The following is a 23,076-nucleotide window of genomic DNA, read 5'->3' on the forward strand; positions in this document are numbered from 1 at the left end:
CCTACTCTGTGTGATGATATACAATACTACTTTATATGTCTCTTACCTTCTCTAGGTGATGGGATACAGTACTACTTTATCTTACGTACTCTACGAGATTATATACAGTACTACTTTGTATGTATCTTATGTACTCTACGTGATGACATACAGTACTACTTTATATGTTTCTTTCCTACTCTGTGTGATGATATACAGTACTAGTTTTTGTGTCTCTCACCTACTCTATGTGATGAAATACAGTACTTATATGTCTCTTACCTACTGTATGTGATGACACACAGTACTACTTTATATGTCTCTGAACTACTCTGTGTGATGATATACAATACTACTTTATATATCTTTTACCTACTCTATGTGATGGAATACAGTATTACGTTATCTTACGTACTCTACGCGATGATATACAGTTCTAGTTTATACCTCTTTTGCCTACTCTTTGTGATGACATACCATACAGTAATAGTTCATATGTCTCTTACCTACACTATGTGATGACATACAGTACTAGTTTATACCTCTTTTACCTACTCGTTGTGATGACATACCATACAGAATAGTTCATATGTCTCTTACCTACACTATGTGATGACATACAGTACTACTTTATATGTTTCTTTCCTACTCTGTGTGATGATATACAGTACTAGTTTATGTGTCTCTCACCTACTCTGTGTGATGACATACTGTACTACTTTATATATCTCTTACGTACTCTATGTGATTATATACAGTTCTACTTTAAATGTATCTGATGTACTCTACGTGATGACATACAGTACCACTTTATACGTCTCTTACCTACTCTATGTTATGATATACAGTACTACTTTATATGTCTCTTACCTACTCTATGTGATGATACACAAAAGAGTGCACGATGAGTTTCTGATTGAAAGTTGTAAACTCTTTTTTGAAGTTTGAACTGTTTACTGTGCAATAAATTAGTTTAAACTTAATTTGCCAATTCACGAAACCAATTTTATATGGTTTCTACAACGAATATATTTTACGTTTTTAAACAGTCGAAATTAATTGTATTTTGGTAACAGAAAAAAAGCTGTTTGCGACCTTTGAAACTTACTCTTTTCAAAATTTTGCAAAACTTATTACCACTGTATGTACCATGTTGACCTTCTGATAACCATATAACTTTCTTGAAAGGTAGCGTATAAAGATGGAACAATATATTTGCAAACGGTACTTGACATCTTGTATATAAAGATGCAGCAATATATTTGGAATCGTTACTTGAATAATTATACATAAATATCAAACAATATACTGTAAAATACTGCTTGGAAAACTATATATAAAGATGCATCAATATATAATAAAAGGCTACTTGAAACATCGTGTATAAAGACGCAACATCACATTGCGAAATGCAAACACTTTACGAAAAAATTTCACGAGAGAAACTCACGGTGTTTGAGTGAGACACCAAATAAGTCCAATAAATCAAGTTTGAATCATGAAGATCAATAGCTTTTGGCGCCAGCCGGCTGATACTCAATCAAACTGTTTAGAGACGTGTGGTTGTCCGTGCGTGTAACTCAATGATTTATAGTTTTATGTTGTTGTTCTGAACATCGTAATAACAACGGCTAGAAATGAGAACGTTCAGCTTCAACTTTTAGAAAAATGCTTTGTTATATATTTATATACTAATGTGATTTCTGTATTTGACATTAAAGGTATTTCCACAGGTGTTTAACGTAACACATTCGACCTGAATTGTGATTGGGTGGAAATCTGCCAAAGATAAACTTTGGAGACTTCACTTTGCAATTGTTCAAGAGTGTTTCTACGAATGCAGTTGCAAATATCTGTGAGTGCAAAAGTAAAATTATTAGAATCAAACCCATTTGTTGTCTACGTGTAGCATTGGGGGTGAACTGCACGAGGTTTTCTACCACGCAGACGTTTTTATTGCACTATGTTCACAACACCAAGTGACTTTAAAGAGGCAATTTTTTTCCAAGATCAGTGTCACGTTGAAGCTTTGTTTTTGTTTTTGAATTTCGCACAAAGCTTCTCGAGAGCTATCTGTGCTAGCCGTCCCTAATTTAGCAGTGTAAGATTAGAGGGAAGGCAGCTAGTCATCACCACCCACCGCCAACTCTTGAGCTACTCTTTATCAACGAATAGTGGGATTGACCGTCACATTATAACGCCCCCACGGCTGAAAGGGCGACACGTTGAAGCTGAAAAATTTCCGTTCCAACAATGGCCTTTACCAGGCTTACATTTCTGTAAGAATGATGGCTTTTATCAGGATTAGATTTTCGTAATAATAATGATCTTTATTAGGGTTAAATTTTCATAAAAATAATAGCTTTTATCGGGGTTAGATTTAGGTAATAATAATGGCTTTTATCAGGGTTCCTGTTAAATTATGTACATATGGATGGATAAGAGATAGGGAGAGAACAAGAGAAAAGGAGTGATGGACTTTTCTGATGAGATGACATTTTCTAAACCATGGAATGCTAATACTAAATACCAGATATGAATTTTGAAGCATAATAAAATAAATAGGTACATAATATTCAAATACTAAATATGCACCTATTTCTGCGATGGGGGGACGTCACCTCCTGATTAACATGACCGGGTTTTAAGGATGACGGACAACTTCAGTATCCAATCATACAAAAGTGTGCAGTTACTGTTATTCATTATATTCTTTCCTCTGATCTACTATTCACACGAAGTTTTAAAATAAATACACAAACAATTTCTGGGGACTTACAAACTCCTATCGTACAGAGTCCTGTATTTGATCAAAAACGAACATTTTTTTTATATTTTTACGTAACCTTGGTTCTTTCGTAATCTACAACAAACATGCAATTTTCCCCCATTAACGTTTATCTCTGTCAATAATTTCAATCCAATCAATGTTCTTTTTTCATTTTTTTTAACGTAATTATCTTTGCAAATAAGGAAAAAAGTGTACTAACTCAAGTCAGAACATTGGCGCGTTTTCCTCTTTCGACCTTTCCGTTGGCAATTAAAACCTCGTATTCTTTTTTTCTTTTTAAAGTTTCTTTTGTCTTCCGCCATTTTTTCTTTTTTTGCCTTTAACAATCACTTTTTATTTTAAGCCTTTTTTTCTTCCCAGAATTAAGCACTTAATTAATTCAAAGCAATGTTGTTTGTTACTAAATCTTATTGTTTCAGTTGTATAGTATCTATGTTGGGAAACTCCTGTTTTATGGCGTACCCCACTGATACAACGGTAAATCTACAGATTTACAACACTAAAATTAGAGATTTGATTCCCTCGGTGGACTCAGCAGATAGCTCGATGTGGCTTTGATATAAGGAAACACACACACATTTCTGTTTTATGGTACCTCCCGTGTGGGCAGAGGTATGTCTCTATACTTACCATGCTACCAACGGAGTTCAATTCTAGTGGTTGACACAGCAGATAGCCCACTCTAGCCTTGCTCTAAAATAAGCTAATTCATAAACGATTTCGGTCCCCCGTTGGGTCCACGGTAAGTTTAAGGACTTACGATCCTAAAATCCGGAAATTGAATCCTTACGATGGACAAAACGCAGTTAGTTAATCGTGTAGCTTTGCGACAAAACAACAGTATCGGAAGTTATTCCACTTTATTTATTTAATAATGACTTAAAAACCAGTTAAACTGAAATAAAATATAAATTTGCTTACATACGAAAACACTTTTATAGTAAACACATTCGTAACTGTGCCTTTTTGAAAATCTGAAATCGATACAGCTTTGATTAACTTGCCTATCAGACAACAGCAATACAGTGCTCAGTAAAGTCATAAACGAAAAAATACGAAGTTTGTTATTAAATCTCAAATAAATACTCATAAGGGTAATTTAAGATAACAATTTATTTTAATATAACTTTATATATGTATATTTATAATCGTATAAATCAATTCGTTAGAAAGTTAAAAATAAAAAAAAAACAAATTTATGGAGTAGCGTGTGTTTTTCCTTATAGCAAAGCCACATCAGGTTATCTGCTGGGTCCACAGAGAGTAAGGAAAGACGAGAGAGAAAGAGACACGAAAACGATCTCTTGGAAACAGTTTTCAAACTTTCATTGTCTTAAATGATGAAATGCTAGAAGAAATAATATATTTTTATTGTACTAGTGAGCATGAATAATCAATCCATACAAGCGTAATAAGCAGAACAGTTGGTATACACTCGATACATCTGTCTTGAAAGAAATGTACTTTCAATAATTCGTCGATTTGTTTGGTTGTTTTCTAAAGCTAATTGACGTCGGACTACATGCTGTGTCCATGGTGTGGAATCGAACCTCGAATGTTAGCGTTGAAAGTACGCAACATTACCGCTGTTTATCTATTTGTTTGTGTTCAAATTACTCGCAAAGCTACATCAGGGCTATCTGCGCTAGCCATCCCTAGTTTAGCAGTGTAAAACTAGAAGAAAGGCAGCTAGTCATCATCACCCACCGCCAACTCTTGGGATATTCTTTTACCAACGAACAGTGGGATTGACCGTCACATTATAACGCTCCACGGCTGAAAGGGCGAACACGTTTGGTGTGAGGGTGACACGAACCTGCAATCCTCAGATTACGTGTTCAGCGCGCTAACCACCTGGCCATGCCGGGTCCCTCAATGCTGTCTCACTAAGTGACAAACAAACTCATTGCAGAAATATACTGCTGTTAATGAATACAATGTAAGTTTTGTGAGACGTGCTCTTTATTTATGTTTTTTATTTTAATTATTTGGAAAACAAATGTTTGATATTGTGTAACTGAAGCTACATAACGGAATAATCTGTAGTAACAACTTTGTCGGCCTTATAATAATATGAATTAATCCTTTTTGGAGTTAGAAATCGAGAAATGATAAATTTAATCACCCCTGTCATATGGTGTGGGTTAACAACCCCATTATTCGGCTTTATAGCAAGAGATTATGTTTACAAGATTGTTCAATTTAACAAAGTTACAGTAATAATAAATAAAGAGTCAAACACCTGATTCTGTTGTTATTAAATTGTTAATTTGGGGTAAAAATATTTCAATATAAAAGTTATAGCAGTTTTGTTTACAGTTAAGCAAAGAAATACGTATTGGGTTATTTGTGCTCTTCTGACCAACGGGGAGGGGAAGGTGTGGCATTGGAGTTATTTTGATTTGTTTGTTTGTTTTGGAATTTCGCACAAAGCTACTCGAGGGCTATCTGTGCTAGCCGTCCCTAATTTTGCAGTGTAAGACTAGAGGGAAGGCAGCTAGTCATCACCACCCACCGCCAACTCTTGGGCTACTCTTTTACCAACGAATAGTGGGATTGACAGTAACATTATACGCCCCCAAGGCTGGGAGGGCGAGCATGTTTAGCGCGACGCGGGCGCAAACCCGCGACCCTTGGATTACGAGTCGCACGCCTTACGCGCTTGGCCATGCCGGGCCTGAGTTATTTTGATCTGGTCTTTATATCATGACATTACGTTAGGTAATAAACAGCCTCAACTGTGCCTAAACATCTTATGTCAGAATATCTCCATATTCCATATGTACTTCACGACAACAGAAGAAATCAGGACTATAAACATTCATCTAAATTTCATAAGAGACTACGTGTAGCATGATACTACAGTGAGACTACTTGTAGTGTGATACTACAGTCATTTCACGGTCGGGTTGATGTACAAGAACACCCCTTCTCCCCGAACCTCCAAAACATTGTTTCCCCATTGAAACCTGAAATGACGTTCCAGTTTCTGCTGTATAAAATATACGTATGTACTTTTTATGCTATGAAACCGGTTTGCTCAAACATTTGTTAAATTTATGTGTAATTACAGAAAATTACCTTTCTTATTATTTCTCCAGCCATATTGACATAGGAAAATATTATCTTGCTTAATATTCTTCGGATATAACTTCACAAATATATACACATACATATATATATACTTCACAAAGGATACCCCTTTCATGAGTAATTCCGCTCAACCAACGGTCGTATATATTCAAAGACAGAGAGCTACTTTACGATCTATGGTTCATCCATTACTAAGTGTGTATATATATATATATATGTATACAAGATTAGTCATATGTTTTCATAACGTACGTATATATAGTACAGATATATACAGTACTCTGTTGTTGTTGTTTAAGTCTGGCGACAAAATATCGTGAGTATTTTACCATAGTAAGGGTAACTTAACATAGTTAGTGTATTTTAGTATGAGATCTGGTCTGGTCTTACCAGACTATTACCATAGTAATAGTAACTTAACATAGTTAGTGTATTTTATTATGAGATTCATTTTGCTCGATATATTTTCTCTTTGATTCCTCCAAACAGAACTATCTGAAATTTAAAATAAGTTTTTCTCATACAAAGTATGATAAAAAAAGGTTTTTCTACATATATAAATTTACAAGAAAACGCATAAAGAAATCTCTCAGATATGTCGAATGCGACAAGTTGAATCACGAGTTAACAGTAATCTCTATCGAACGATATAAAAGCTACATTTTTCTGTGCAAATTTTGACAGTAGACAATCTTAACTTCATCTTTCCCTGTTTTGAAAAACTCAATTACTTTCAGTATATTCGAAATATCGTCAATCATTCCTACGTATTTACGAGAAACGATTTGTTTGTTTGTTTTGGAATTTCGCACAAAGCTACTCGAGGGCTCTCTGCGCTAGTCGTCCCTAATTTAGCAGTATAAGGCTACAGGTAAGACAGCTAGTCATCACCACCCACCGCCAACTCTTGGGCTACTCTTTTACCAACGAATAGTGGGATTGATCGTCACTTATAACGCCCCCACGGCTGAAAGGGCGAGCATGTTTGGCGCGACCGGGATGCGAACCCGCGACCCTCAGATTACGAGTCGCGCGCCTTACGCGCTTGGCCATGCCGGGCCACGAGAAACGAAGATTTTAAGATTTAGGTCCACACGAAGGTCATCTGTTGTCAGGTTTCGTGACAACAAATTCGAATTTCACATTTTGAAAATTTAGTTTTGTCGTGACTGTACTACCAAGATTTTAAATACAAGACACATAAAGATGTCTAAATATTACAGAAAACGTACTTATAAACATATGAAACGTATAATAAAAGTTAGTTCCAAGCAAGTAAGTTATAATGTATGAAGTTTCCGAATGTCTTAACAAACAACTATTTATGTAAATAATTTTGTCACGCAAATATTTTTATAAGGCCACATTGTGAAACTGGCGTATTTAAAACTGTACACTTTAAACATGGATTTATCTCTGCATATATTTCAACCACCATATTGAAATGGAGAACACATGGTTAACTTAATAACAACAAGGGGTTACACGCTGAAACTGGTAACCTATAGCTAAGATTATGTACAATGAAACTGGTAAACTATAGTCAAGATTATGTACAATGAAACTCATAACCAATAGATAGGATTATGTACAATAAAACTGGTATCCTATAGCTAAGATTATGTACAATGAAACTGGTAACCTATAGCTTGTGTTATGTACAATGAAACTGGTAACCTATAGGTTGGGTTACGTACAATGAAACTGGTAACCTATAGCTAGGATTATGTACAATAAAACTGGTAATCAAGAGCTAAGATTATGTACAATGAAACTGATAACCTATAGCTAAGATTATGTACAATGAAACCGAAATCTTCTAGCTAAATTTACAGAAGTTGAAGCAGAGGACACATAACTTACTTCATTTTTATCTGAAACACTACATTGAAGCAGAGGACACGTAATGCACTTCATTTATATGTGAAGCTTTTGTGGATAAAATATGTGGAATTTACTCACAAATAAAAACTAAAGGTAAGAACAGCGACCTAAACTTGTCGAGTGTTAATGTGAGCTATAGATAGCTGCCTTCTCTCTGGTCTTACACTGCTAAATCAGGGACGACTAGCGCAGAAAGCCTTCGTGTAGCTTTGAACAAAATTCAAACCAAACCTATTTCTCTTCATTAACGAAAACACACACACAAAAAAAGAACATTCGACGAGTCAGAGGCATATTTCCTTAAAGAAGGAAAGACAAAAAATAAAGTCAGATGCCTTGGACGAGACATGACTTTGCAATTAACATGCCTGAGCTGTGAACCCAAGAATCTGTGTTCACGACCCAATAAACAATTTCCGCACATTTAAACAATGGATGTGCTATGTACGAGTGACGGTCAAATCTCACCATTCGGTCAGATAAGTGAACCCTAAGAGTTGGCGATGGGCACTGCTCACTAGCTTCCTTCCCTCTAATCTATCAGCTAAAAAAAAGACGACTATATGTAAACATACCTTCGTGTAGCCTTGAGTGAAAAGTTTGGAACACATAAAAATACTGTAATTTTTGAAAATAATTTAAAATATTATATGAAATAATGAGCCGTCCTTAGGCTAGAAAAATATGACAATGATCTCTAGGGTCAAATCATCGTAAAGTATTACGATTGTCATTTGTGACTTCAAATTAATGTCCATTTAAGTGTGTTCGGCATGGTGAGATGGTTAAGGTGCTCGATTCGTAATCCGAGGGTTGAGGATTTGAATCCCTGTTGCACAAAACATGTTCGCCCTTTCAACCGTGATAGCGTTATAATATGACGATCAATCCCACTATTCGTTGGTAAAAAGATAACCCAAGAGTTGACGGTGGGTGGTGATGACCAGCTACCTTCCTTCTTGTCTTACACTGCTAAATTAGCTTTACGCGAAATTCAAAAACAAACAGCAATAATCCATTTGATGTTTATCTGTTGTTAAGCGAAAAGGTACACAACGGATTATCTATGGTGCGCCTACTACGGTTATCGAAACCCGATTTTTAGCATTATAAGACTTCAAACTTTCCGTTGAACCGATGTATGGGCTAGTTACAGATTACAACATTATTTTGATGATGTTATTTTAAAATAAATATGATATGATATGCTTTTCTCTAGCTATGTCATACATTATGTATCAGTTCTTATTGCTCTGTCTTTGTTTTTATTATTACTATCAGTGCAGCTTTTGAAACTTTATGACGGCAATATTAAAACTTACTTTGATTAATCACTTTACTGTCGGAAGTTCACGTTATGCGAGCAAAATCGCTAAGCAACTAGCTAATTAAATCCAATAACGATCTGTCTGGTTGGCTGGGAAAGTTAGAAAATATCAAAATGTAAAGACGTCATTTTTAACGGAAGCTGTTTGATTCGGTTTATTTGAATCGCGTAAGTGTCATCCAAGCTGTCATATTTCTGTTTCTTTCAGTAAAACTTCCAAAATAAACTGCTTGAGCAGTTATCAGGCTAACTCTCATCTGTTCTTCTCAGAATTGCAAATCAATTACATTGTTTCTGTCACGACAGTTCACGAGTGCCATCTATTTTTGCTTAATGTTACTATACACAATATGCAATGATTATATTTTTAGAAAAAAATTCAGAAATACCTCAGTGATTTAGAATTAAGTTTCCTTTCTTCACGGCTACTTCAATTTGGCCACTGTTTATTTGTATTATGTTCTTTATATGGAGAGTTGTTTACTCATTCCAATAATGCCTGCTGTCTTCCTAGTTTGTTGGAAGACATGTGGTTTGCAAGTTATTATTTCATCTGTCAGTTGGCAGACGTTTTGACACTTTGGAAGAACTCGTTAAAGTATGCATGATTTTTTGTTTCCGTATCATAAGAGGACCTTAAGTTTTATCGCTAACAAACTGTTTTTACACCGCTGTTTACTTGAGAATGCCTAATTTCTCCATTATGCCATTTTACTAATCTATTGGAATCGAGCGTTGCCCAGTGAGTTTAACTGTTGATCCGAGGTTCCGTAGTTACCACTTTATAGAAACCGCGCTTTACACTTTAGGGATTTGGGTGCGTTATAAGAGTTACGGTCAAATCTCACTGTTCGTGTGTTGTGTTTTCTTAGAGCAAAGCCACATCAGGCTATCTGCTAAGCTCACCGAGGGTAATCGAACGCCTAATTTTAGCGTTGTAAATCCGGAGACATACCGCTGTATTAGCGGAGAGCACCTCATTGTTCGATTAAAACAGTGTACGAGTTAGCATTGTTTATTAGCTGACACCCCTCTGGCGACTAGGTTATCAATTCAGAGTTACAAACGGCTAATTCAGAATAACTCGAATAACTTTTCCGCGAAATTCAACAAAAAAACAACCAAATTACTGGTATTTTGAAATTTTCGCAATAGTAGAAATTACCTATGCTGCAGCTTACTTACAAACACCGAAACATCTTAAGTTGTTATACAACTTATACAAATGCATAATCTGTAGAAAGAAACCCGTAAAACCTTAAGAAATCTCTTAACTTGCCAAGTCTCCAGTGGCACAGCGGTATATCTGCGGATTTATACCACGAAAAACTGCACAAACAGCCCATTATATAGTCTTGTGCTTAATTACAAACAAAAACAAAATTTCAGAAGGTCCATGTTTATTAGGATCTGCCTCGTGATGGTTCAGCAGTAAACTTTTCGTGTTGACACTAAAGTCTGGCGATGGATTCCTTTCAAAAAACAGACAACATGCGCGTAGTTTATTGTATAGTTTAGCCAATAACCGTTATCACTTTTATCATATCACCAGCATGAGGTAAAAAAATAGAAGAAATTAGTAAAATAGCCAAAATTAATATTTTATGTTGTATCTGAGAAATCTTGCATAAGGACTAAATAGTTGAAACGAAAAACTACTTTCTAAAGATACTCCAAACGGAAATCCCTGACCGATATTAAACATTTCATAAAAAAAAAACCGTAAATATTTATTTATTTGTGAAAAACAGTTTAAAAAATTCTTAAGCTGGATGTTTGTTGTTTTAGGTATCTTTTAGTGCGAATTATTGTATTTAAGAAAGATAACGGAAAATAAAATTATCCACACAAAAACTGAAAAACTAAATACCCCATCTACTGTTATTAATGTGTACTATTCCAACAATAAACTGCTGTTTTATTCATGTCCTATTCAGATACAATTCCACAACTGTTTAAAAAGAAGAAACGTCATCAAACATCTCAGTCTATAAGTTCAGTTAATATGTGTTATTGGAACACGTTAAGTGTTCAACTTCAACCTGAAGATGAATGAGCACACTGCCACCTACACCTGCAATTGTGGAAATGTAAAGAAAGAACATAGCATGAACTTTAATTGTTGAAAGTAGTCTATTCTGTAGATAGATGGCGCAGCAAATCAAAAACACGTTATTTTTGCGATATTTTTTAAAGAGTATTATAATATACTAGAAAATGATTTGCCCATTCTTACGTATTTTTCCTGAGGGAATTTGGATAGTTTTAAATACTTTTTCATCACGAAATGTCTACTATCTGCTAAACAAATATTGTTTAGGAACCTGATATTTTCATTGTGATAAAAAGTTGGGCATATTCTCAAAATTGTTTAAATCATGTGGTGTTTCTGTAAAGTCAATGGTTTTTCCAGAAACACTTGTTTGATATATGATCTGGTCTCCCTTTAAAATCCTAAAGTTTAGATAAATGACTGATCGTGTGCCCTCTGGAACTTCATTAACAATAAATTATTTTGGTAAATGAATAATACGTATATTTTATTGTTTCCTCTTCTAAGGTTGTTTTACTTTCCTTTGTGTGTTTGCCAGCAAGTTGTCTCGTAAACAACTTAATTAATTTTTGGAATATGGCCAAACGTAGAAATGATTGGTTTTGGAAGATCAAGTCCCAACACTGTGACCAGGTGGGTTAAGGCATTCGACTCGTAACCCGAGGGTCGCGGATTCGAATACCAGTCGCACCACAAATGCTCGCCCTTTTAGCCGTGGCGTTAAAATGTGACGGTCAATTCTACTATTCGTTGGTAAAAGAGTAGCCCAAGGTTGTGATGACTAATTGCCTTCCCTCTAATCTTACACTGTTAAATTAGGGACGGCTAGCGCAGATAGCCCTCGTGTAGCTTTGCACGAAATTCAAAAACGAACAAACCCAAAACTGAGTTCACGAAAATCAAAAAGTCCCAATCTGTATAGATGTGTACTAACTTTCACACAGTATTTGCTCTATACCTCACTTAAAAATGATCGGATGTTGACTAAACTTTGTGGACATATGTATAATGTTGTCCCTCATTATCCTGCCGAATATGGTTCGCGTCCCTTGATAACGACGGACATAGTGACACCTTCTTTTTATTTTTCAAAGCCGAGTATGATGGTGTTTGGTGTTTTTCTTATAGCAAAGCCACATCGAGCTATCTGTTGTGCCCATCGAGAGGATTCGAGCCCCCAGTCTTAGTATTGTCCCAATACTGCGTGGCGGAAGCACATGTTCTACTGAATACCTCTCTAGGTATTCTTAATCGATAGCTACGATTTTAGAGGTATTTATCATCAAAATGGAGTTAGAACATCCGGATCTGTGCTAAGTAGGCACCGGGCTAGCTTTTCTATTCATTTTTTTCTAGTACGTCCAAGCAGTAGTAAACGTACCTATCAATGTTTTGGTCCTTAAATATAGCTTACGGAAAATGTTGTTTTTGTTGTTGTTGTGTGTTGTTTTTTTTTCACTTTTAAAAGCAATCGTATTCTGTAGCGGTTATGATTCTCGTGAATGTTTTCTGCAAAGTACAGTAAACTTAAAAAAAATAACTAGAATACGGTTTAAAACACAGTTATTAAGTCTTTCCTTCCTCAAAAAAAAAAAATAAAGAGAGGGCACTTCAGTCTCGTCAAAACTGATCTCCTTCTTGATCGATCTGGCCTCGCTACTTTAATACCAGCTCGTGCCGCGTGTCTAAGCACTATATTCTAATGGCTTTTTAAAACTGTCACCATTTTTACGAACGCTTAGCGGCAATTTTCAGTCTTCCTGCCCCGCTAATTTTGAATTTGAAAAAATGCTGTCGCCAGTAGATGGCGTAAAATTGTCCGCTTCTACTGCTCATAAATACTAGTAGCAAGTAGCCTGGGGTGATACTGTGTCTACAAACCACCCCGTTTTTTGTAGACGACTCTCTTATGACTCTACAGCGTCTAATTTTCAAGATGGTGTCTGGTTTTCTTGTGAAAAATCACACGAAACGTCAGTAACACAGATCATACGTGAGCATGCGATAACAATGTATAGTTAGTAGAATTACTCTGTACCTTATTACGCTATTAAGTCGAAAACGCACCTGGGTATTAATAGGAGCGGCCATAATGGATGTTCGAATCTTAACGTTTCGGGTTTACAGAGGAACTAATATAAAAAACCGTAAAGAAAGTTAATAAAGGACTAATTTCGATCACGAACTCAAATTGTATAATCCTAAGATCTGCAAGCAAGAAACCGAAGCGTTGCGTCAACTCTTGAGTTCGTTGAGTTTGGAAATACACGTTATTGAGTCACAGTTTGGAAAGTGGAACTCACCCCTTTTAAAGAACTGAGAACGGTACGGTTAGTTACACAGTTCTTTGGTAGTATTTTATTATATGTAAAGTTATTTTTTTCCCTTTCTCACGTTTTAGGCTAAAACTAAAAAAAAAAAAACGAATCTCAGGATTTCCAGCAGCATTATAACATGATAGGTCGCTTCTTTGAAAAAAAGACTAATTTTTAGGTTTCGGTTTTTTGGGTTCGATTTTATGCATTCACGAACCACAAAAGTGCAATTTGCGTGACCGACTGGTTTAAGTTGATATTTTGACTATTTATTTCGCCTGGTTCTTTGAAAAACAGAGGCATACCTGAGGTATTTAAGAGTTTTGTTAACAAAGAGAAAACTCTAACCACTTTTACGGTATATAGAAAATCAGTAACTCAATTACCACAGGATAGTTGTTCTGAGGAAGATATGTCAGTCGTTCGTCATTATTTTGTACCAGTCCCATGTAGCTCCTACCAAGTGTGTGTTTTCTTATAGCAAAGAGACACGAACCCATGATTTTAGCATTGTAAATCCATAGACTTGCCGCTGTTCCACAGGGGGACACCTACTACTAATTTGTATATACTTTAACAATGTAAACAAAAGTGCAAGCTAATATTCAGAGCTTTTAATATAGAACCATTTCGTTACTTTCAATTATTATACGATACAAAGGCCTGGCATGGCCAGGTGGGTTAAGGCGTTCGACTCGTAATCGGAGAGTCGCGGGTTCGAATCCCCGTTGTACCAAACATGCTCACCCTTTCAGCCGTGTGGGCGTTATAATGTGACGGTCAATCCTACTGTTCGTTGGTGAAAGAGTAGCTCAAGAGTTGTCGGTGGGTGGTGATAACTTGCTGCCTTCCCTCTAATCTTACACTGCTAAATTAGGGACGGCTAGCGCAGATAGCCCTCGTGTAGCTTTGCGCGAATTTCAAAAAACAGACAAACAAATAATATGCTACAAATGGCTACAGCGTGTGATTTGAAAGTCCCATGTAAGTAAAAAATTATGTTTTTGGTGTCCAGTGACTTATCAAAACTATATATTTTGTTTAGTTTATATATATATAGTGTTCTTACGTTGAACAGAGAAATGTTAAAATGTTATAAGAAAATGTCGTTGGTTATAATGTATAAAACACACTGAATCATGTTCTTGTAGTTTTTAAGTGGAAATGTGAACCATGATATGTATCCACTCTGTTAATGTGTTTCTCGTTTTCGTTTTTCTGTCGCAAAGTAACATAGTAGGTTTGTTTGCGCTTTGTCCATCGTGGGGAATCGAGCCCCGAACGTAAATGTTCTTGTAAATACTGCTGACCCACTGAGAAACTAACTTTCTTGCTTTTAACACTGAAATTAAACATGTTTGTATTTGTTATGTATCTTGTGCAATGTTAAATAGCCTTTAAAGCATAATTTACTAATGTTGTGTATACACATAATGCACTGTTGACGAGGTGGTGACAGATATTTTTACTGTTACTTCTTGACCAATAATAAAATTTTGAGCTTCGAGATTACTTCGTTATTCTATTTAACAGAATTGACGTAATGAAGTGATCGCACGTGCTCGCTAAAGTCAACAGCTCAATCCTTTTTTCATCGAAAGGTAGATTAAATTTCGATTTCTGTATTCTATTTTCGAGTGTACAGTCAGAATAGATTATTAATATTACTTCTGTAAAGTTTTTGTATTTCTTAGATATTTAATTTTTATGATAAAATCCTTCTGACTGCATACTTGGCGCCTTATTTCCTGATAACCAAGTTTTTTTTGTCGAAACTTAAGTAAGTTTAAGCGATATAAGATAGATTTCTGTTAGTTCAATACGTTCGCGTTCCATTTCGTACAAGAGATCATGGTTGTTTTATGAAATTGAACTGCAATTTCATTACGAGCATGTAATCACCTTGTGTTCAGTTTACAACACTTCACTAATGCACAAAATACGTCACAGATAGCTGACGAACCAGTAAGCAACATCAAAACTTTGGGCACAATGTTAAAGAATACGTGAACGTAATAACTCTAACAGTTTATATATCATTTCATGTATATAGTTTTCAACAGACAGAAATACAGAGATAGTGTACAAAGCAAACAAACATTTTTGATTTGTCTAGTAATCAAAGTTTCATTCAAATCTTTATTCATTTAAAATTAATTTCTTTTGTTTGTCATATTTGAATATTACAAAAATACCCATAACAACAAAAGTGCCTACTGTGTGAATAGGTTACAGTAACGGCTATGTCTCCGTTTTACGGTTTCTGACATAGCATATTGTACTAATATATGTTAGTTACATAGTTACTTGTTAGCTGTCACCTATATTGGTTGCTTTCCTTGACCAGAGGCCATTAACAACAATGCACGTGTCTTGATCATGGTTCTCAATTTTTCGCTATAATTTTCGCGAGTTTTATGAAAACTGTTTTGGAAGAATACGTACATACTATACAGATAAACTTATGTATTAATACTGTCTGAATTATTCTTTATTAGCCAATCATCAGTGTGTGTTTGTATTTAACCTTCTATAAAGTTTCTCAACTAAAAACTTTGACGTTAAAAAAAGTGTCTGGCAGTTATCTGAAGGTTAAACGTGTTCTGTAACGTGTTCATTGGAAGTAAGGTTAAAGAACCTTGGTAGAAATCTAAGTAAAAAGAATGTTTAAACATTGTGTATAAAAATAAACGTTACACATTTGTCTAACTTACGTGTGTAGTGTGTTGTTAAATGATTTCCAAAACTAAGAACAATGTTAAATGTTTTTAAAATTATAAAACTAACAAACCTATTATATATTTGTCAGAAATAATGTAAAGATAATATACACTGTTGCCCATCAAAAGTGATATTAACATGCATAATGTGCCTCCATAGTAATATTAACATGCATAATGTGCCTCCATAATTACATTATGCAGGAGTGTTGTAATAAAACCACACTTTATATTTAAGAATAACTGCATTAATAATACGAAAGAAAATTATACATTCTCCTAAAGAGCTATTGATTAATAAACAGAAGAGAAGGTTCATATATTCAACTGTTTAAAACTGAAAATATTTCCAACTCAACAAATCAACTGCGTGATTTAACCTTAGATTCTTTTGTTCCGTCTTATCAGATATTTCTAACTCTTCACATTGTGTTAGTTAGAAAATAATAATGTTAGATTACTACTAGACTCCTACTATACGTTACAATGTAGATTTATTATTTTCTTTAAATCTTTAAAGTAAAACCTTAAAATATAACGTGCAAAAAAGCAGAGACAAATTTGAATAAATTATAATGTTGATTAGTTAATTATTAATAATTAAAATAAACGAAAGTTAAGTCAAATAAGAGTTGGAAACTCTGTATTTTTGTTTTTCATAGCAGGTTAATTTTACTTTTAGACTAAACTTAGATTTCATGTAGATAAACGGTAAAGCAGGTGTATATATTAATGAATACAGTTGGACTCGTAACTGAAGTATTTTATTACAACTCTAATGTTCAGTTGAATCTTGTTCACGTATTGAAACACACATTTCAATTATTTGTCGTTTTTTCTAAACTAATTTATCTCACACGAAACAAATTCAACATTACTCAGTTCTGATACCTCAAGAAGAGATACATTAAAAACAAATATGACGAACAAGAGGTGTGTCAGGAAATACATATAAAACTAACACGAACTGAATGACAAAACAAATATGACGAACAAGAGGTGTGTCAGGAAATACATATAAAACTAACACGAACTGAATGACAAAACAAATATGACGAACAAGAGGTGTGTCAGGAAATACATATAAAACTAACACGAACTAAATGACAAAACAAATATGACGAACAAGAGGTGTGTCAGAAAATATATACAAAACTAACACGAACTAAATGACAAAACAAATATGACGAACAAGAGGTGTGTCAGGAAATACATATAAAACTAACACGAACTAAATGACAAAAACTAGTCAAATATTTGTTCTATGTGAAACAAGTAACTATATCAGACAAACTGCATAACCATAACAGTTTATAAGTTTAAAAGCATGAAATGCATCAGGTTTCTGAGCTGACGAATCCTGTACAAATTTTTGTCGACATAAACGTAAAGACGTCAGTAGACGTATAGATATTATACCAGGATTTTATATCGACGTAGACGAAAACAAAAAATGAGCGTCTAGGTTTATCAGACAGAAAGTTTTGTGGACGTAGAGATAAAGAAAACAGTAAATGTCGAGGTGTTGGGACTAAAATATAAACATAAAGAAAACAGTGAATGTCGAGCTGTTGGGACTAGAATATAAACATAAAGAAAACAGTGAATGTCAAGGTGTTGGGACTAGAATATAAACATAAAGAAAACAGTGAATGTCGAGCTGTTGGGACTAGAATATAAACATAAAGAAAACAGTGAATGTCAAGGTGTTGGGACTAGAATATAAACATAAAGAAAACAGTGAATGTCAAGGTGTTGGGACTAGAATATAAACATAAAGAAAACAATGAATGTCAAGGTGTTGGGACTAGAATATAAACATAAAGAAAACAGTGAATGTCTAGGTGTTGGGACTAGAATATAAACATAAAGAAAACAATGAATAAGGTGTTGGGACTAGAATATAAACATAAAGAAAACAGTGAATGTCAAGGTGTTGGGACTAGAATATAAACATAAAGAGAACAGTGAATGTCGAGGTGTTGGGACTAGAATATAAACATAAAGAAAACAATGAATGTCTAGGTGTTGGGACTAGAATATAAACATAAAGAAAACAGTGAATGTCAAGGTGTTGGGACTAGAATATAAACATAAAGAAAACAGTGAATGTCGAGGTGTTGGGACTAGAATATAAACATAAAGAAAACAGTGAATGTCAAGGTGTTGGGACTAGAATATAAACATAAAGAAAACAGTGAATGTCAAGGTGTTGGGACTAGAATATAAACATAAAGAAAACAGTGAATGTCAAGGTGTTGGGACTAGAATATTTTGCCAATATAAACATAAAGAAAATAATCAATGTTGAGGCTTGGGACTAGAAGCTGCTGTCGACATAGAAATAAGAAAACAATAAAGGTTGAGATGATAAGACCATATTTTCTATCGAAGTAGACGTAAAATAATGAATGTTGAGATGTAAGAACCAGGATGACGTGAATCAAAGGTTTCTTTCGACATAAACACAAAGAAAACAATGAACATCGACGTATTTGAACTAGAATTGTCTCTTGTCATTTGTCCAAGTCGCCCTCGAGACAGCGAGTCATTATTTGCTATCAAGGATCAGGAAGTTTTAATTCAGTCAAGTTAAATTCGTAGCTCTCATTTACTTTTTGTTGTTATACGTGTCACAAAAACCGCTGATCAGTTGTTGTATCCTACCTCATAATGATGTGACACGTGTAACAAAACAGTTGATCACTTGTTGTAGTATCTACCTCTTAATGATGTGACACGTGTAACAAAACAGTTCGTCACTTGTTGTAGTATCTACCTCTTAATGATGTGACACGTGTAACAAAACAGTTGGTCACTTGTTGTAGTATCTACCCATTAATGATGTGATACGTGTAACAGAAGCAGTTGATAACTTGTTGTAGTATCTACCTTTTAATGACATGATTCGTGTAACAAGAACAGCGACTTGCTATTTTTTAATTTCACAATGAAAGTAGTATTTCAGTGTTTGCGAATATTGACTGAAAGTAAACCAAGCAATTTATCTTCTCTTACATTAGAATCGTTTAAACTTTTGATATTTTAGTTTTATTTACCTACGGTAAAACATGGTCCACTGAATTTGAATGGATTAATGTTAATTAATTGAACTAACTTAATAAAGTAAAATATTCTTCCTAGTTGCAAATGTGCAAATATGTTATTTTGAAAGTACTGATCCGGCATGGCCAGGTAATTAGGGAGATCGGCTCGCGGGTTGGAATTCTCATCACACTAAACATACCCGCCCTGTTAGCCGTGTGGGGCGTTATAATGAAACAATCAATCCCACTATTCTTTGGTAAAAGAGTAGTCCAACACTTGGCGGTGGGTAGTAAAGACAAGCTGCCTTCCCTCTAGCTTTACACTGCTAAATTAGGGACGACTAGCCCAGATAACCTTAGTTTTATCTTTGCTCGAAATCCAAAACAAAACAAAACAAATGTACTTCATTTGGTTGTAAATCATATACATGTTTGACCTCTTTTTGTTATCTGAAGTTGACTGTTTAACCAGATTTTAAAGTCTTTAAGGGACAAAAGGAAGAGCAGCATTAAACTCACTTGGTTCAATCACAATGGAAACATGTAAGAGTAACTGAGTACAATAGAAATCATAGACTGTTTATTTATTTATTTGTGTCTCCACAAATGTTAGTTTTCGATCGTACCCTTGGTAATATCCTGGTAATATCCTGCTACATGACTCCACACCCAGTAACATGTGTCGTAGTGATTTATCTCAGGCGCTACGTACCCCTAAAGTTACGCTAAGCTATTTAGTGGATTTTCGTTGGTTTAAGGGAAAATTATCTAAAGGTTATACTGATACCAGTTTACTTGAAACCCAACACCTAGTGTTCGTGTGATCCATAGATAAAGTATACTGTGTTATTTCTTTATTGTTGCTTCAATAACAATCAACAGTATTGGTTAGAATGTTAAATATATCTAGATTTATTATTCTGTGCCTTTATTTTTTTATCGTACTGTTATTATAGAGATTATACGCTTTTACACGTATTTAAGACTAAACTATACATCCTAAGTTGGACAAAACTCGTGAAATATCGTTAATAGCAAAATTACCCAACTGATGAAACAATGCATTATAATCTTTATAATGTTGAAAAGAAAATTATATATGATAGACTCTAATCATTATAAGGTGAGCTGTTCCGATAGAAGGTTAATATTAATTCAGGAGGACGCTGTGATTTAGTGTTCTATACCTGTTTAATGTAAGCAAGAGTGCTAGATATACGTTACATGAAATTCCAGTCATTAATGTTATTATACTGTGTTGGTAAAAAAAAATTATCAGACTACGACTATAACATCTCAAAATATAAATAATATTCTGATAAATAAATTTATTAATGCCTGAGTTCTAGCTTATAACTTTCACTAGAGCTTGTAGTTCACATATAGTGTTACAATTACGAAAATGATAATTGTTTCTTTGTTTTGAATTTCGCGCAAAGCTACTCGAGGGCTATCTGCGCTAGCCATCCCTAATTTAGCAGTGTAAGACTAGAGGGCTATCTATAGCTCACATTAACACTCGACAAGTTTAGCTGAGTAAATTTGTGAGGGAAGTCATCACCACCCACCACCAACTCTTGGGCTTCTCTTTTACCAACGAACAGTAGGATTGAACGTCACATTATAACGCCCCCATGACTGAAAGGGCGAGTATGTTTCGTGTGACGAAGATTCGAACCCGCCACCCTCGAATTACGAGTCGAGTGACTTAACCACCTGACGATGCTGCGCCACAAAAATGATAAAACAACCACTGTGGACACTTTCATCTAGTGTCTAGGTCTGATTATTGATAATGTTTTCCTCAGTAAGGACCCGGCATGGCCAGGTGGTTAAACCACTTGACTCGTAATCCGAGAGTCGTGGGTTCAAATCCCCGTCGCACCAAACATGCTCGTCCTTTCAGCCGTGGGGGCGTTATAACGTACAGTCAATCCCACTCTTCCTTGGTAAAAGAGTAACCCAAGGGTTGGCGGTGGGTGGTGATGACTAGCTGTCTTCCCTCCAGTCTTACACTGCTAAATTAGGGACGGCTAGCGCAGATATCCCTCGAGTAGCTTTGCGCGAAATTCAAAACAAGCAAACAAACAAATAAGAAAGAATTCATTCATAAGACATTAAGGGCATATCCAGCATTAGGGAATGTGTGTCTATGCGTAAAAGATATACCTTTTAGGAAGAAATTGAACCTTTATTCAACACAAAAACTTTAAATATTTACCTTATCCTAAAATATCTGTGAAACGTAAATATACAAACGTAAAAAAAAACACTTAAAACTTTAAAGATAGAGGACCTTTTCGATTTTTAAGATATTGAATATTGTTGTAATAAGAAAATGATATGACAGGTTTTAAACTGTCAAATAAGTTATTATGTGTATTTATAACGGATCACAGGGTCTTGGACATTTAAATATAATATTTTTTGTATTCGAAATCAAATGTTCCTAATAACTTATCGTGTTTAATATCACAAAACTTTATAACTTTTATAATTATTTTCAGTAATTAGTGTTAGGATTAACTATTTTTCTGTCCCCTGGTGGGACAGTGGAAAGTCTGCAGACTTGCAATGTTAAAATATGGAGTTCGATTTCCTTCAGTAAACACAGGAACTTGTCCAATGTAGCTTTGCTCTAAAACAAACAAACGAAAAATATTCTTCTCTCAGTGTATAATTATTTATGATATGAAATATCTTACTACAAACAAGATATGATAACAGTAATTAATTGTTTACAGCAAACACATCTCCACACGAGATTGAATTGTTCTTAACATTAAAATCAGATATTAACACATTATTTTATATTCCATAGCTACATGTTTGACGGAATACCGTTCTTAACTCTAAATGTTGCCAACTTGTTGTCTGTAGCTTTCTGTCAAGTAGAATAGCTTGTTCTTAGCACTAACAATTACTCTACGTTACCTATCTTCCTGTGTGATAGACTATCTTATCCTCAACATTAACGTCCGGCATTAGTTTATTGTTTCACGATAAATTAACTTACTATTTCCGATGTTTACTAGTTCAGTTTTGATTTCAAAAAATACAACCACTATTAAATATTAAGTTTGTACCAATTGTTTTTAAACTATTCATGCTGTTAGACACACGATGCAGAAACTAGCATGGCTCTGTCCTATGTCACCTTATTCAGGTCTTCTACTTTTGTGATGACAGTGATAACATCCGTTGTGAGGGTGAAAGCAGTTCCCTCACCTCTTCAACAATGAATTCCATGAAATTGTCTGTTATAGTATAGATTAACCTATCCACCAATGGGTAATATGAAATTGTTTGTGATAGTATAGGTTAACCTATCCACCAATGGGTAATATGAAATTGTCTGTGATAGTATAGGTTAACCTATCCACCAATGGGTAATATGAAATTGTCTGTGATAGTATAGGTTAACCTATCCACCAATGGGTAATATGAAATTTCCTGTCATGATATAGGTTGATCCCCCCCCCAGTGGATTTCATGAAATTGCCTATCTTGGTAAACCTGATTCTTCCATTCTAGTTACATGTTTTAAATAGAACCACAATCGTTTCACCGCTGTTGTAAAACTTTCTCAGACTTCACAAAGTCTGACATTTTAATCATCCTAGTTTTTCTCAGACATAGACTGTTTAGTTTTTGTTGGACTCGTTTTATTTGATTTCCATGCTTCAAAAGCCATACAACAAGTACACTGAATGTTGCTCTGTTAGCTTTTTCATTTATTTTTAGGGTTGATGATACCTAACTTCCAAATGTTATGTTCGCTCCAGGGATTTGTTTTCGAAAGATTGGTTGGTTGGTTTGGTGTTTTATGGTGCAAAGCACCTAGGCTATCTGTGCCGTTTGCGAAGG

At 34.8% G+C, this 23,076-nt stretch overlaps 1 protein-coding gene and 1 long non-coding RNA gene across 3 annotated transcripts in view; one reads left to right on the plus strand and one right to left on the minus strand.

Annotated features, from left to right (window-relative positions):
* The window catches only part of LOC143256623 (uncharacterized), an 80,398-nt gene that overhangs the window by 39,493 nt on the left and 17,829 nt on the right, over positions 1 to 23,076 (minus strand). Inside the window, exon 3 of one of the 2 annotated variants that reach the window (XR_013031426.1) lies at positions 21,578 to 21,847. The exons of the other annotated variant lie outside the window; for it this stretch is intronic. This is a non-coding gene — a long non-coding RNA (uncharacterized LOC143256623). Of the gene's footprint in view, positions 1 to 21,577; positions 21,848 to 23,076 lie in introns of those variants that run through there. 2 annotated transcript variants of the gene reach the window in all.
* Positions 13,110 to 23,076, plus strand: part of LOC143256622 (homeobox protein ARX-like) — a 104,433-nt gene continuing 94,466 nt past the window's right edge. Inside the window, exon 1 of the mRNA XM_076514061.1 lies at positions 13,110 to 13,452. The gene's annotated coding sequence lies outside the window, so the exon portion shown is untranslated. The remainder of the gene's footprint in view (positions 13,453 to 23,076) is intronic.

The sequence above is a fragment of the Tachypleus tridentatus genome, chromosome 7 (assembly GCF_004210375.1).
Source record: "Tachypleus tridentatus isolate NWPU-2018 chromosome 7, ASM421037v1, whole genome shotgun sequence".
NCBI lineage: Eukaryota > Metazoa > Arthropoda > Merostomata > Xiphosura > Limulidae > Tachypleus > Tachypleus tridentatus.